The sequence below is a fragment of the Budorcas taxicolor genome, chromosome 9 (assembly GCF_023091745.1).
Source record: "Budorcas taxicolor isolate Tak-1 chromosome 9, Takin1.1, whole genome shotgun sequence".
Taxonomy (NCBI): Eukaryota; Metazoa; Chordata; class Mammalia; order Artiodactyla; family Bovidae; genus Budorcas; species Budorcas taxicolor.
In genome coordinates this window covers 11135476-11149103 of record NC_068918.1, presented here as the reverse complement: position 1 = coordinate 11149103, position 13628 = coordinate 11135476, and positions in this window count along the sequence as shown.

Sequence of the window (13628 nt, the reverse complement as noted above, 5' to 3'; positions counted from 1 at the left end):
AGTGAAGTTCCTGTCTGGTTATGAGAGGCAAGGAGACCTGCCCAGCAGCGTATATGACCAGTCTGATCTAGTCTAGGCCAATCATCCCAATCTAGTTCCCCTCTTTCAAAACTGGATCTCTGGCTTCCCCTGAAGCTCAGGTTGGTGTGACCCTGTTAGGGCCAATAAGACACAAGCAAAAGTCTGCAGACAGGCTTCTGGAAAAGCTTTTGCTTTCCTAAAGTAAACAGATGCATGGCTGGAACCTGCCTTTACTGCTTCATCCTGCCTTGAATGCAGATGTGATGCCTGCCACCACAGCAGCTACCTTGGGACCAAGAAGCCTGCTGAACAGTGACACCAGCTCTGACATCATGTCCGTTACTTAACATAGCAGTTGCCCATGTCCACACTTCTTAGCATGTGAGGAATATAAACATCCTCCCCCTCTTAAGCTACTGTTGATCAGGGTTTCTACCAAGCTCTCATCTACCTGCCAATGCAGGAGATACGGGTTTGATCCCTGAGTCAGGAAGATTCCCTGGCGAAGGAAATGGCAACCTGCTCCAGTATTCTTGCCTGGAAAGTGCCACGGACAGAGGAGCCTGGTGGGCTATAGTCCTTGGGTGTCACAAAAAGTCAGACATGACTGTGCAACTAAACAACAGCAACTCCAAGCAGTCAAGCACTCCCTAGGCAGCGGCGTGGTGGCCACTTAGAATGCAGTAAGATCAGCTTGCCACACTGCTAAGGAGACAGCAAGCCCAGGTGGATTTAGGCAATCTTAATAAGATCAGCGTGTGTCAGTAATCTGCGTCTCTGTCCCACAGGACAACACCAAACCCACAGGGCCCAATGATGAAGCTGACATGAACAGGGGGATGCTGATCCTGAGGACCCCAAGTCGCTTTAGGGTCTGCATCTGTTTCTGAAGGCTAGGGGCCAGGTGGAAAGTCCCATGGCTCCTGGGGACCAGGGGAACAGATGAGAAACTGCCCTGTGGCTTCTCCCACAGGTCGGGCAGTGGATGGGACACGGCTCGGGGACATCTCTCAAGACTGCCTCTCTCGCTGAGTCCCTGAGAGGATGATCGATGCTCACTGAGACAAGTCAGGCTGCAGCGGGGCCTTGCCTCCAAGGCTTGTGTGGGGACCCAGCATGATAGCAGCCACGATGGAGCTGGTCCCCTACAAATTGCAGATAAGAGCCTTTCTGACTGAAAGAGTTCTCATCCCAAGGCAGCATGGGGGAAAGAACTTAAGCTTGTTAAACGACACAAGTTTTTCAGAGGAATAATGTATTCTGCTTAGAGTTCTATCTTTCTGTGAACTATTTCCCAGTATCTCATAGGATTAATTACAAGGACATTTCCCTTGTATGTCAAAGTACATCCTAGGCATTTGCAAGGACCAATTCCAAGGTCTTGAGTGTGTGTGTAAACACATGTGCATGCAAAACATTAGCAGCATACTCACAGACCCCATGCACTATGTTAACTTGCTTTCTGCAGCTGACTTCGGAAGCAATGTGTCTAATGACATGTTCCAACTTATCCCAGCCATGCAAACTGGCTTGTCTCACTCTGCTTTATTAAATACATGATGCAGATGTTGAAATGTGACATTCCAATCCTAACAACCCTTAAAAGAAACATTTTTATGCTCTCGCCTCTCTGTACCTGAAAGACAAGCTCAACTCACTGCCAAAGCAGAGGGCAAGTAACAAGGCTTGTTCATTTGCCACCCAAACTAGCCCTGCTGATTCTTCAGTCACACCTACCACATCGGGAGGAGACGTTACTGTTACTCATGAGTCAGAGTCCGCATAGCCTATCACCTCAACTTCCTGAAGTAGAATTTATGACTGGTTATGACTCACTGCCTGTTGCTTGCTCTTGGCTTTGACTGACCTTCCTTTCCCTTAGAGGCATTCCAAAATCATCCCTTCTCAAAACACAGCTCTCTGAGTTTCCAATGCTAACTATGGGTTTAATTTTCCAGTAGGACAATGACTTAAAGATAAATATGGGTGGAAGAAAATCCATAAATTGGGTATATGGATATCCATATACATCAACATATATACGATGACTGGAGCAGGAACTGCTAACCCACTCCAGTATTCTTGCCTGGAGAATTTCATGGACAGAGGAGCCTGGCAGGCTATGGTCCATGGGGTCACAAAGAGTCAGACATGACTGAGTAACTAACACACACACACACACACACACACACACACGACTCACCACAGCTCTCCACAGTGAGAAAAATGAGATGAGCTTATTATTGCTCAGTGGAACAGATGCTCTTTGAGTTTGGTTCAGTTCAGTTCAGTCTCTCAGTTGTGTCTCTGTGACCCAATGGATTGCAGCACCCGAGGTTTCCCTATCCATCACCAACTCCAGGAAGTTACTCAAACTCATGTCCATTGAGTCAGTGATGCCATTCAATCATCTCATCCTCTATCAACCCCGTCTCCTCCTGACTTCAATCATTCCCAGCATCAGGGGCTTTTCCAATGAGTCAGTTCTTCACAACAGGTGCCCAAAGTATTGGAGCTTCCGCTTCAGCAACAGTCCTTCCAATGAATATTCAAGACTGATTTTCTTTAGAATTGACTGATTGGATCTACTTGCAGTCCAAAGGACTCTCAAGAGTCTTCTCCAACACCACAATTCAAAAGCATCAATTCTTCGGTGCTCAGCTTTCTTTATAGTCCAACTCTCACATCCATACATGACTACTGGAAAAACTGTAGCTTTGACTAGATGGATCTTTGTTGTCAAAATAATATCTCTGCTTATTAATATGCTGTCCAGGTTGATCATAGCTTTTCTTCCAAGGAGCAAGCGTCTTTTAATTTCATGGCTGCAGTCACCATCTGGAGTGATTTTGGAGCCCAAGAAAATAAAGCTTGTCACTGTTTCCACTGTTTTCCCATCTATTTGCCATGAAGTGATGGGACCAGATGCCATGATCTTTGTTTGTTGAATGTTGAGTTTTAAGTCAGCTTTTTCACTCTCCTCTTTCACTTTCATCAAGAGGCTCTTAAGCTCTTCTTCACTTTCTACCATAAGGGTGGTGTCATCTGCATATCTGAAGTGTTGATATTTCTCTCGACAATCTTGATTCCAGCTTGTGCTTCATCCAGCTTGGCATTTCTCATGATCTAGATTCCCTGGTGGCTCAGACAGTAAAGCGTCTGCCCGTAATGTGGGAGATCTGGGTTCGATCCCTGGGTTGGGAAGATCCCCTGGAGAAAGAAATGGCAACCCACTCCAGTACTCTTGCCTAGAAAATTCCATGGATGGAGGAGCCTGTTGGGCTACAGTCCATGGGGTCATAAACAGTTGGACATGACTGAGTGACTTCACTTTCTTTCTTCTTTCTTTCTACTCTGCATATATGTTAAATATGCAAGGTGACAGTATACAGCCTTGACGTATTCCTTTCCTAATTTGGAACCAGTTATTCCATGTTTGATTCTAACTGTTGCTTCTTGACCTGCATACAGATTTCTCACAAGGCAGGTAAGGTGGTCTGGTATTCCCATCTCTTGAAGAATTTTCCACAGTTCGTCATGATCCACACAGTCAAAGGCTGTGTGGATGAAGCAGAATTAGATGTTTTTCTGGAACTCTGTTGCTTTTTCTATGATCCAACAGATGCTGCCAATTTGATCTCTGAAATATGAACTCCCCAGGTGGGTAGGTGCCCAATATGCTACTAGAGAATAGTGGAGAAATAACTCCAGAAAGAATGAAGAGATGGAGCCAAAGCAAAAACAATGTGCAGTTGTGGAAGTGACTGGTGATGGAAGAAAGTCCGATGCTGTAAAGAACAATATTGCATAGGAATCTGGAATATTAGGTCTATGAATCAAGGTAAATTGGAAGTGGTCAAACAGGAGATGGAAAAGGGAACATTAACATTTTAGGAATTAGTCAACTAAAATGAACTATAATGGGCGAATTTAATTCAGATGACCATTAAGTCTACTACTGTGGGCAAGAATCCCTTAGAAGAAATGGAGTAGCCCTCAGAGTCAACAAAAGAGTCCAAAATGCAGTACTTGGGTGCATTCTCAAAAATGACAGAATGATCTCTGTTCGTTTCCAAGGCAAACCATTCAATAGCACAGTAATCCAAATCTATGCCCCAACCACTAATGCTGAAGAAGCTGAAGTTGAACGGTTCTTTGAAGACCTACAAGACTTTCTAGAACTAACATCAAAAAAAGATGTCCTTTTCATCATAGGGGACTGGAATGCAAAAGTAGGAAGTCAAGAGATACCTGGAGTATCAGGCAAGTTTGGCCTTGGAGTACAAAATGAAGCAGGGGAAAGGCTTAACAGAGTTTTGCCAAGGGAATGCACTGGTCATAGCAAACACCCTCTTCCAACAACACAGGAGAAGACTCTACACATGGACATCACCAGATGGTCAACACCAAAATCAGATTGATTATTCTTTGCAGACAAAGATGCAGAAGCTCTATGCAGTCAGCAAAAACAAGACCAGGAGCTGACTGTGGCTCAGATCATGAACTCCTTATTGCCAAATTCAGACTCAAATTAAAGAAAGTAGGGGAAGCCGCTAGACCATTCAGGTATGACCTAAATCAAATCCCTTATGATTATACAGTGGAAGTGAGAAATAGATTTAAGGGATTAGATCCAATAGACAGAGTGCCTGAAGAACTATGGACAGAGATTCATGACATTGTACAGGAGACAGGGATCAAGACCATCCCCAAGAAAAAGAAATGCAAAAGGGAAAAATGGTTGTCTGAGGTTGTCTTACAAATAGCTGAGAAAAAAAGAGAAGCAAAAGGCAAAGGAGAAAAGGAAAGATATAAGCATCTGAATGCAGAGTTCCAAAGAATAACAAGGAGAGATAAGAAAGCCTTCCTCAGTGATCAATGCAGAGAATAGAGGAAAACAAAAGAATTGGAAAGACTAGAGATCTCTTAAAAAAATCAGAGATACCAAGGGGATATTTCATGCAAAGATGGGCACAATAAAGGAGAGATACGGTGTGGACCTGACAAAAGCAGAAGATATTAAGAAGAGGTGGCAAGAATACACAGAAGAACTGTACAGAAATCATCTTCACGACTCAGATGGTGTGATCACTCACCTAGAGCCAGACATCCTGGAATGCGAAGTCAAGTGGCCCTTCAGAAGCATCACTATGAACAAACCTGTGGAAGTGATGGACTTCCAGTTGAGCTATTTCAAATCCTAAAAGCTGATGCTGTGAAAGGGCTGCACTCAATATGCCAGTGCATTTGGAAAATGCAGCAGTGACCACAGGACTGGAAAAGGTCAGTTTTCATTCCAATCCCAAAGAAAGGCAATGCCAAAGAATGCTCAAACAGATTTGTGAAGGTCACTTGACAAAATGGCCAGCTCTTCCCAAAACCCCACAGGGAGGTTCACCAGGACATGAGGCAGCCCTGCACAAGGCTTCCCCCAGCTGCTCTCACATGGATGAAAAAAGAGAGCAGAGGGCAAGTCGATGCTGCTAACACGAAAGAGACAAAAGAGTGAAAATGAAAAGGAGCCCAGACAGGGTGGGGACCATACAGAGAGGAGAGGAACAACCTCCCCCGAACATTGTAATTGAACTCCTCCGGGGGCAACAAGAGGATACGTTACATCCGCAAAACAAGAACTGGAGACTCTTGAAATCGAAATCTGAAAGTGGAAATGGAAAAAGTCAGTAAAACTGCTAGGAGATAAACTTAAGGAAATAGACCAGGAAGTAAACCAACATGAAAGCAACACCACCACCGTCACAACCACCACAACAAACCCAAGAGAGCTCCGAGAAGAAAATAGAAAAGAGACCACAGGAAAGCGGGAGGGCCAAACTGGGAGGTCAGTCTCAATAATTAGAACTGCTTACAGAGAAGGGACAACATGGAAAGGAGGAAATGACATGAAGAAGTCATGAGACCACTGCTGTATTTAAAATAGATAACCAAAAAGAGGGGCTTCCCTGGTGGCTCAGTGATAAAATCCACCTGCCAGTGCAGGAGACGTAAGAGATGAGGGTTTGATCTCTGGGTCAGGACGATCCCCTGGAGAAGGGCGTTACAACCCACTCTAGTATTCTTGCCTGGAGAATCCCACGGACAGGGGAGGCTGGTGGGCTACAGTCCATAGGGTCTCAGAGAGTTGGACACAACTGAAGTAACAGCCCACAAGTGTGCAGTCATGTATAAGTCAGAATTTTCCCAATATCTCAATATATAAAAAAATTTTTTTTCTCAGTACTATTTCTGGACCATATATTTGGGCCAGGAGGAACTCTAGGCCTTAAACTGTAAGATCTCAGTAAGCAAATACCTATGTTAAAAAGATTGGAGGACTTCCCTGGCAGTCCAGAGGTTAAGACTTGCCTTCCAACACGGGACGTGTGGATTCAATCCCTGGCTGAGGAGCAAAGATCCCGCATGCCTCATGGCTAAAAAAACCCCCACCAAAACATAAAGCAGAAGCAATATTGAAACAAATTCAATAATGACTTTTAAAATAGTCCACATCGGAAACATTATATTAAAAAAAACAAGATTGGATTCCCAGAGAATTTGTTGGCCTAAAATATTTCTGAGTCCATAATTAAACACAGAAGCCAAATCACCCAAACAAGGTTACTGGACAAAGGCGGCATTGAAACACTATGGGGAAACCCAGGAGGACTGCACGTAAGAAGGTTAGGGAGCCCCCTGCCACTATCTTAGCACTGGGAATGCACAGAGGGCAAAACAGGTCCTTTCCTCACCAACCTCATGTTCTAGGAGGGGAGACGCTAAACAAGCAAACATGTCTCCCTTACCTGGTTTGTTCATTTCACAAACATATGACATGGCTGTGTGCCACATTCTGTCCCAAGGACTTTCAAGAGGAACTTAGTTAGTCCTCCCAACAGTCCTATAAAGCAGGCATACTAACATCTCCAGGGCTTCCTCAGTGGCTCAGTGGTAAAGGATCTGCCTGCAGTGCAGGAGACACGAGTTCGATCCCTGGGTGGGAATGATCCCCTGGAGAAGGAAATGGCAGCCCGCTCCAATATTCTTGCCTGAGAAATCCATGGACAAAGGAGCCTGGCGGACAGTAGTCTGTGGGGTCGCAAAAAGTCGGGACTAAACAATGACAGCAAATTAACATCTCCATTTTTCAGAAGAGGAAACTGAGGCAGAGAAAAATAAGTCCCTTGTCCAAGGTTCCACAGCTGGTAAGTCACAGGTGGAAGCTGCACACAAAGGCTGCCACCTTCCCAGCCATTGGCCTGCCCTCCCAGGGCAGAAGAAGCTGGAGAGTCTTGTGGGGCACGGGCTGCTTTCAACATGACTGTTGGGGCAATATATCTGAATGGCTCTCCATGGGCTTTGGAGCTCAAGCTTCTCTGCAAATTCTCATGGTTAAGAGGAGTCTTTTCTTACTTTCCACCCTCATGATTAATTTCAAAAGGAACAGGAAGTTTCTTGTTTAACAAGTGATGTCAGACTCCTTAAATTAGTCAAGGCCACAGTTACCAGGAGCCGTGTCCACAATCCCCTTGCCAGCAACGGTTACCGTGGTTTCTTGGGAATTATTTTTTTTTCTCTCACGACTATAAATTAGATTCCGCCAATGCAATTAACTCTTGCCCCATTTCATACATGTGATAACACACCTTTGCTTCATTTTCTGGTGTGAATGGTTTATCACTATGTAACTGTTTTTATGCTTATATTCACATACCCTCTTTGGATGTTTTTATAGTTGCTATTAAACATCGAATCTGTAGGAACCCAGGAAAATATCCTAGGCATTATCTACCCAGATAGATTACCCAAAGGTTTCATCTTCCCTTTACTTTGGCCTTTACAGTTCATCTATCAGTGTTCTTATGATGCTTGCTAAGTCACTTCAGTCGTGTCCGACTCTGTGCGACCCCATAGATGGCAGCCCACCAGGCTCCCCCGTCCCTGGGATTCTCCAGGCAAGAACACTGGAGTGGGTTGCCATTTCCTTCTCCAATGCATGAAAGTGAAAAGTGAAAGGGAAGTCACTCAGTCATGTCTGACTCTTCCTGACCCCATGGACTGCAGCCCACCGGGCTCCTCTGTCCATGGGACTTTCCAGACAAGAGTGCTGGAGTGGGGTGCCATCACCTTCTCCCTTATGATGCTTACTAGTGTCTGAATCTTTATTTATATGGCTTGGTAAAGAAACTGAAGAATGAAAGTCCCCAACATGTCCTCAGTCTTCCTGTGCTTTCTTCAATTATATTTTAGAATTAATTTTTACTGGAGTATACTTGATTAACAGTATTGTGTGTCAGATGTACAACGAAGTGAATCAGTTCTGCATATACATATACCCAAAGAATTGAATAGAGTTCCCTAAGCTATACAGTGGGTCCTTATTAGCTGCCTATTTTAAATATGTGTGCGTCTATGCTCAGTCACTTTGTGTCTGACTCTGAGACCCTGTGGACTGTAGCCCACAAGGCTCCTCTGTCTGTGGGATTTTCCATGCAAGAATACTGGAGTGGGTTGCCATGCCCTTTTCCTGGGGATCTTCCGAACCCAGGGATCGAACCCACATCTCTTGCGTTGCAAGTGGATGGAAAGCCCGTATTTTATATATGCATGCATGCTAAGTTGCATCAGTTGTGTCCGACTCTTTGGAACACTATGGACTGTGTACATTTTATATATAGTAGTGTGTATATGTCAGTCTCAATCTCCCAATTTATGCCTTACCCTCTTTCTCCCTGGTAACAGGAGAATCTTAAATGTATGGTGAGAGCCTCTCTTGGCAATCATGAGGAACTCCACCCATGGCAAAGGTCATGAGGAAGGAGGCTTCGGCATACGCAAAGGCGAGAACGAGCCTCAGGAAACCCCCTGTTCCCGAGCATCTACCCCCCAAACCAGAGTCTGTTTTATGCTCTCACCTACACCTCTGACTTTACGGGAGGCTCTCCCCCATCACCATTTCTCTCAGAGAAGGAGTTAACTTGCAGCTCCAGTTAATAAAAATTCCTGGGCGTGACAAGAGTGTTTCAACTTACAAACTCCTCTGAAGGTTCTCTAGCCTGCCTGAGCAGGTTCGTCCAGCCACATGTGATTGTTTACAGCCTCCCAACCGTGAGAGGCATGAGATGCTTTAAAACTTTCTAAATACAGACCCTTTTGAGAAGTTAGAAAATTATTAGTATAGTATAGTGGGTTGATTAGGAATTATATTGGTGAAGGGTTTTTCATTTGTTGAGCCAATATTTGCTGCTAAATCTCCATATTCCCTGCCCTTATAATGAATATAACTAGCATATAGGAGAAATAAGTATTAACCTTTAAGATTAATCATGTTAAACCTTAGGCTAAGTAAATTCCTTTCTTGATTGTAACCCACTACACCCTCACGCTATAGGAATGCAACTTTATTTGGAGGGTGGTGCCTGGTTTAAGAAAAAATCACCCCCGGAAAAAATAAGTTTTCTGGTTGACTGACCATTATCAGAAAGGGCCATAAAATGTCAGCAGGCCTCGTGGCCAGAAGATGATGTAAAACCCATAAGACCTTTGTATAATTTTATATGAAGCACCTGATTGTGACAAGGGTCAGGTCTGCTGACCCCGCGTGACTCTGTATTCATCCCTATGTATAACAAAAAGTATATAAGCAAACCTGAAAAATAAAGAAATGGGATCAGTTTCTGGAAAGACTGGTTCCCCCGTGTTGTTCTTTCTTGCTCCCCGTTTTTCTGGCTGAATTCCCATCTGGAGCATGGGTGCTCGCCATGTCTACTTACTTGCCCCAGCTTTTAAGTTCCACGCGAGAAGGAGTCCAAGGAGGGGCACCTTCCAATATTCAAGTGGCACCGGTGGCCCAACGTAGATGGTACAGATTCCTTGTCTTGGAATTTTATTGGTATCCCATGTAAACCAAGTTATTCAGCCTCTTTTTCTCCACTAATATTTCCTACTACACTATCCGTTTCTAATCTCTCTATATATCTGTAATTAAATAAGTTTTTTCCTAGGATGCCTACTCCATCTCCCCTTCGAATTACCCTGGATCCACCAGGGCTGGACCCCAACAGATGGAAAGCCCCTATTTTATATATGAGTGAGTGCTAACTTGCATCAGTTGTGTCCAACTCTTTGGAACACTATGGATTGTGTATATTTTATATATAGTAGTGTGTATATGTCTCAATCTCCCAATTTATGCCATACCTGCTTTCCCCCGGTAACAGGAGAATCTTAAACGTATGGTGAGAGCCTCTCTTGGCAATGGTATGAGCACAGCTATGGCAGCTGGGAGCCCCAGGCAAACTTATCTTTTCACTGTTAAATGCCATACATTTTCATTAGGTGGTCAATAGAAATGACATGATGGCTCAGAAGCTCAACCCTGATATTTAAATTTCCTGTTCTCGACCTGAGCGAGGGCTTATATCAGAGCCGTGGAGAGGGGTGACGTTTATGACACTGCAGCTCTGCTCTGAGATTAGACCCTGATAATTCAGAGGTTAGCCTGTGGGCCAGGGGTGATGCCAACATCTTCTAAGTGGCATCGCGGTCATTGCAAAGCTTGCAATAAGAATGACAAATAATATCTTGCTTTGCAAACTGCAGCTCCATTCTCTGTAGCATCACACTGTCGGTGGTTTGTGAAGAGGATCTACTCTGTGTCAGGCCCCCAGCCCACGGGTGGGAGGAGGGGAGGGACTTCCGGGAGGATGAAGAAATAAAGAATCGGAGGAGGTAGCGGAAAAAGGTAAAAGTCACAGAAGCGAGGTGTGCTCATCTGAGTTCTCCACGAAGGGTTAAATTAGGTCTGGTAAAGAGAGCAATTTGTGAACTTCATCTGATTTAAGTTTTCAGTCAGCTGATAAAAGTCGACTTCACGACTTCCCTGTTGGTCCAGTGGTTAAGACTCCATGCTTCCCGCTGCATCTGGCGCAGGTTCTGTCCCTGGTCAGGGAACAAAGATTGCACATGCCTCGCAGCATGGCCAAAAATATACATAAATAAATAAAAATTAAAAGGTTAAAAAAAGCCCTTGACTTTATAGCCTTTAGGTCAAGGTATTTCTATGTTTTTTAATCCAAAATTCCAAACAAAGGAGAGACCAACCAATTCAGAATCTCAAGCGGGACGTATACTTTACCATGAAGCTGTATAGGTTTCTCAGAACTGCAAGAATAAATATTTATCCCAAGAACGTTTGGGATAGCTGAGTGCCAGTACCACAGCATCCCGTTTCTGAACATATGGATCCAGACAAATTCCGTCATCCTTGAGACAGTTCTTACCTTTAGCAAATGTATCAACTAGTGAACCATCAGGCAAGAGCCCCAGCCGATCTTTGAACTGCCAGGAGGGACCCTGAACCAAAAGTGCTACAGCCCGGCCCCTCTGCTCCTAAGACCTGCACTTACAGGGCTGGTTACCACTCAACGAAGAGCTCAGTCACTGTCATGCCCTCGGACTGTACCTGCTCTTTCTTGCTCTGAATTACAGTTTCATTTTCTCAATGGCAGCCTTGCTTTTGCTTTTCATCTGATGGAACAAATTCCAGATCTTGTAGAAAGTCTTTTGCGTTAAGCAAGGTCTTCAGTGAGATGTAGCTGGCTGAGTTAGGACCTCGGATGCAGAGATCCTTTCTTCTGGTCTGGGGGAAGCACTTGGCCTCAGAGTTGCCCATGGTCAGGAATCTGAGTCTTATGGGCAGAGGCATCCTCCTTTGTTACAGGTTTTCCACGGCCGGCTGGGGGTGGTGGTGTGGAGTCAGTTTTGAAGCCTTCATTTTCTTCTTCTCCTCTGACTCCTTCCTGGCTGTGTATGTTGCAGGCAGCTGGGAAACGTTACTTGGTAACACAGAATCCACAGGTGCTGTATTCCAGCCAGTTCACCCTTCAGGTACAGTTCAGTCTTCTCTGGCCTTTACAGATGGAAGAATTGCAGAGAGATTCTTGGAAACAGTTGATTGTACTTTGGATTCTCCTTTCTCCCCTGGTAACAAGATCTTGAGTCACAGTTAACTTCAGCATCCCCCAAACACCTTTGTTTTAGGCCAGTTATATCATCATCTAGATCGATTTTTTTCTTTTTTATAATTTTATTTGTCTATTTATTTATTTTTGGTGGCGCTGCATCTTCCTTGCTGCACAGGCTTTTTCTCTAATTTTGGCCAGGGGGCTGTGCCAGGGTCCAGCCCCAGTGGATCCAGGGTAATTCGAAGGGGAGACGGAGTAGACGTCCTAGGAAAAAACTTATTTAATTACAGATATATAGAGAGATTAGAAACGGATAGTGTAGTAGGAAAATTAGTGGAGAAAAGGAGGCTGAATAACTTGGTTTACGTGGAATACCAATCACCACCTACGTAGACCACAGGCGTCTTTCCATTCTCCCGAAGGAGAGGAGGCACTGAGGCCTCCCCGGTCCGATCTTAGAAGCCCAGGCAAAATTAGCAGGCTTGGTGAGTACCCACGTACCAGATGGGAATTCAGCCAGAAGGGGAAAGAATGACATGGGGGAATCAGTCTTTCCAGAAACTGATCCCATTTCTTTATTTTCAGGTTTGCTTATATACTTTTTGTTATACATAAGGATGAATACAGAGTCACGCGGGGTCAGCAGACCTGACCCTTGTCACAATCAGGTGCTTCATATAAAATTATACAAAGGTCTTATGTGTTTTACATCATCTTCTGGCCATGAGGCCTGCTGACATTTTATGGCCCTTTCTGATAATGGTCAGTCAACCAGAAAACTTATTTTTTCCGGGGGTGATTTTTTCTTAAACCAGGCGCCACCCTCCAAATAAAGTTGCATTCCTATAGGGTGAGGGTGTAGTGGGTTACAATCAAGAAAGGAATTTACTTAGCCTAAGGTTTAACATGGTTAATCTTAAAGGTTAATACTTATTTCTCCTATATGCTAGTTATATTCATTATAAGGGTAAGGAATATGGAGATTTAGTAGCAAATATTGGCTCAACAAATGAAAACCCTTCACCAGTATTCCCCTTAGGATCTATTTAGTTTTAAGATAGTGATAAAGTTACATTTTTGCATAGCAAGGACACAGTGATTTATAACAAAGTACAGTGATCTATAACAAAAGAGAAAATTCATTAACTCAAAAAGTCTAGTGTTGCTAACATCAAAACCTACTATATTTCCTTTTCTATATTCCAAATACATTAATATATTCCCAGGTGCCAAGGATATGGAGACCTGGCGTCAATCATTGATTCAACAATGAGAAAAGCCCTATGCTAATTAAGACTTTCAAAATACTCCAAACTCTCTGTGCTGTTTATGGTTGAGAGGCTGTCATACAAGCTAGTCTGTCAGCAGAGAGGTTTGACCTGAGACACCCTTGTCACACCCAGGGCAGGCAATGAGCAGTAATTATTGGCACAATAAATGAAAAACCCTTCACCAATATAATTCCTAATCAACCCACTATACTATACTAATAATTTTCTAACTTCTCAAAAGAGTCTGTATATAGAAAGTTTAAAGCATCTCGTGCCTCTCACGGTTGGGAGGCTGTAAACAATCACATGTGGCCAGACGAACCCGCTCAGGCAGGCTAGAGAATCTTCAGAGCTGTTTGTAAGTTGAAACACTCTT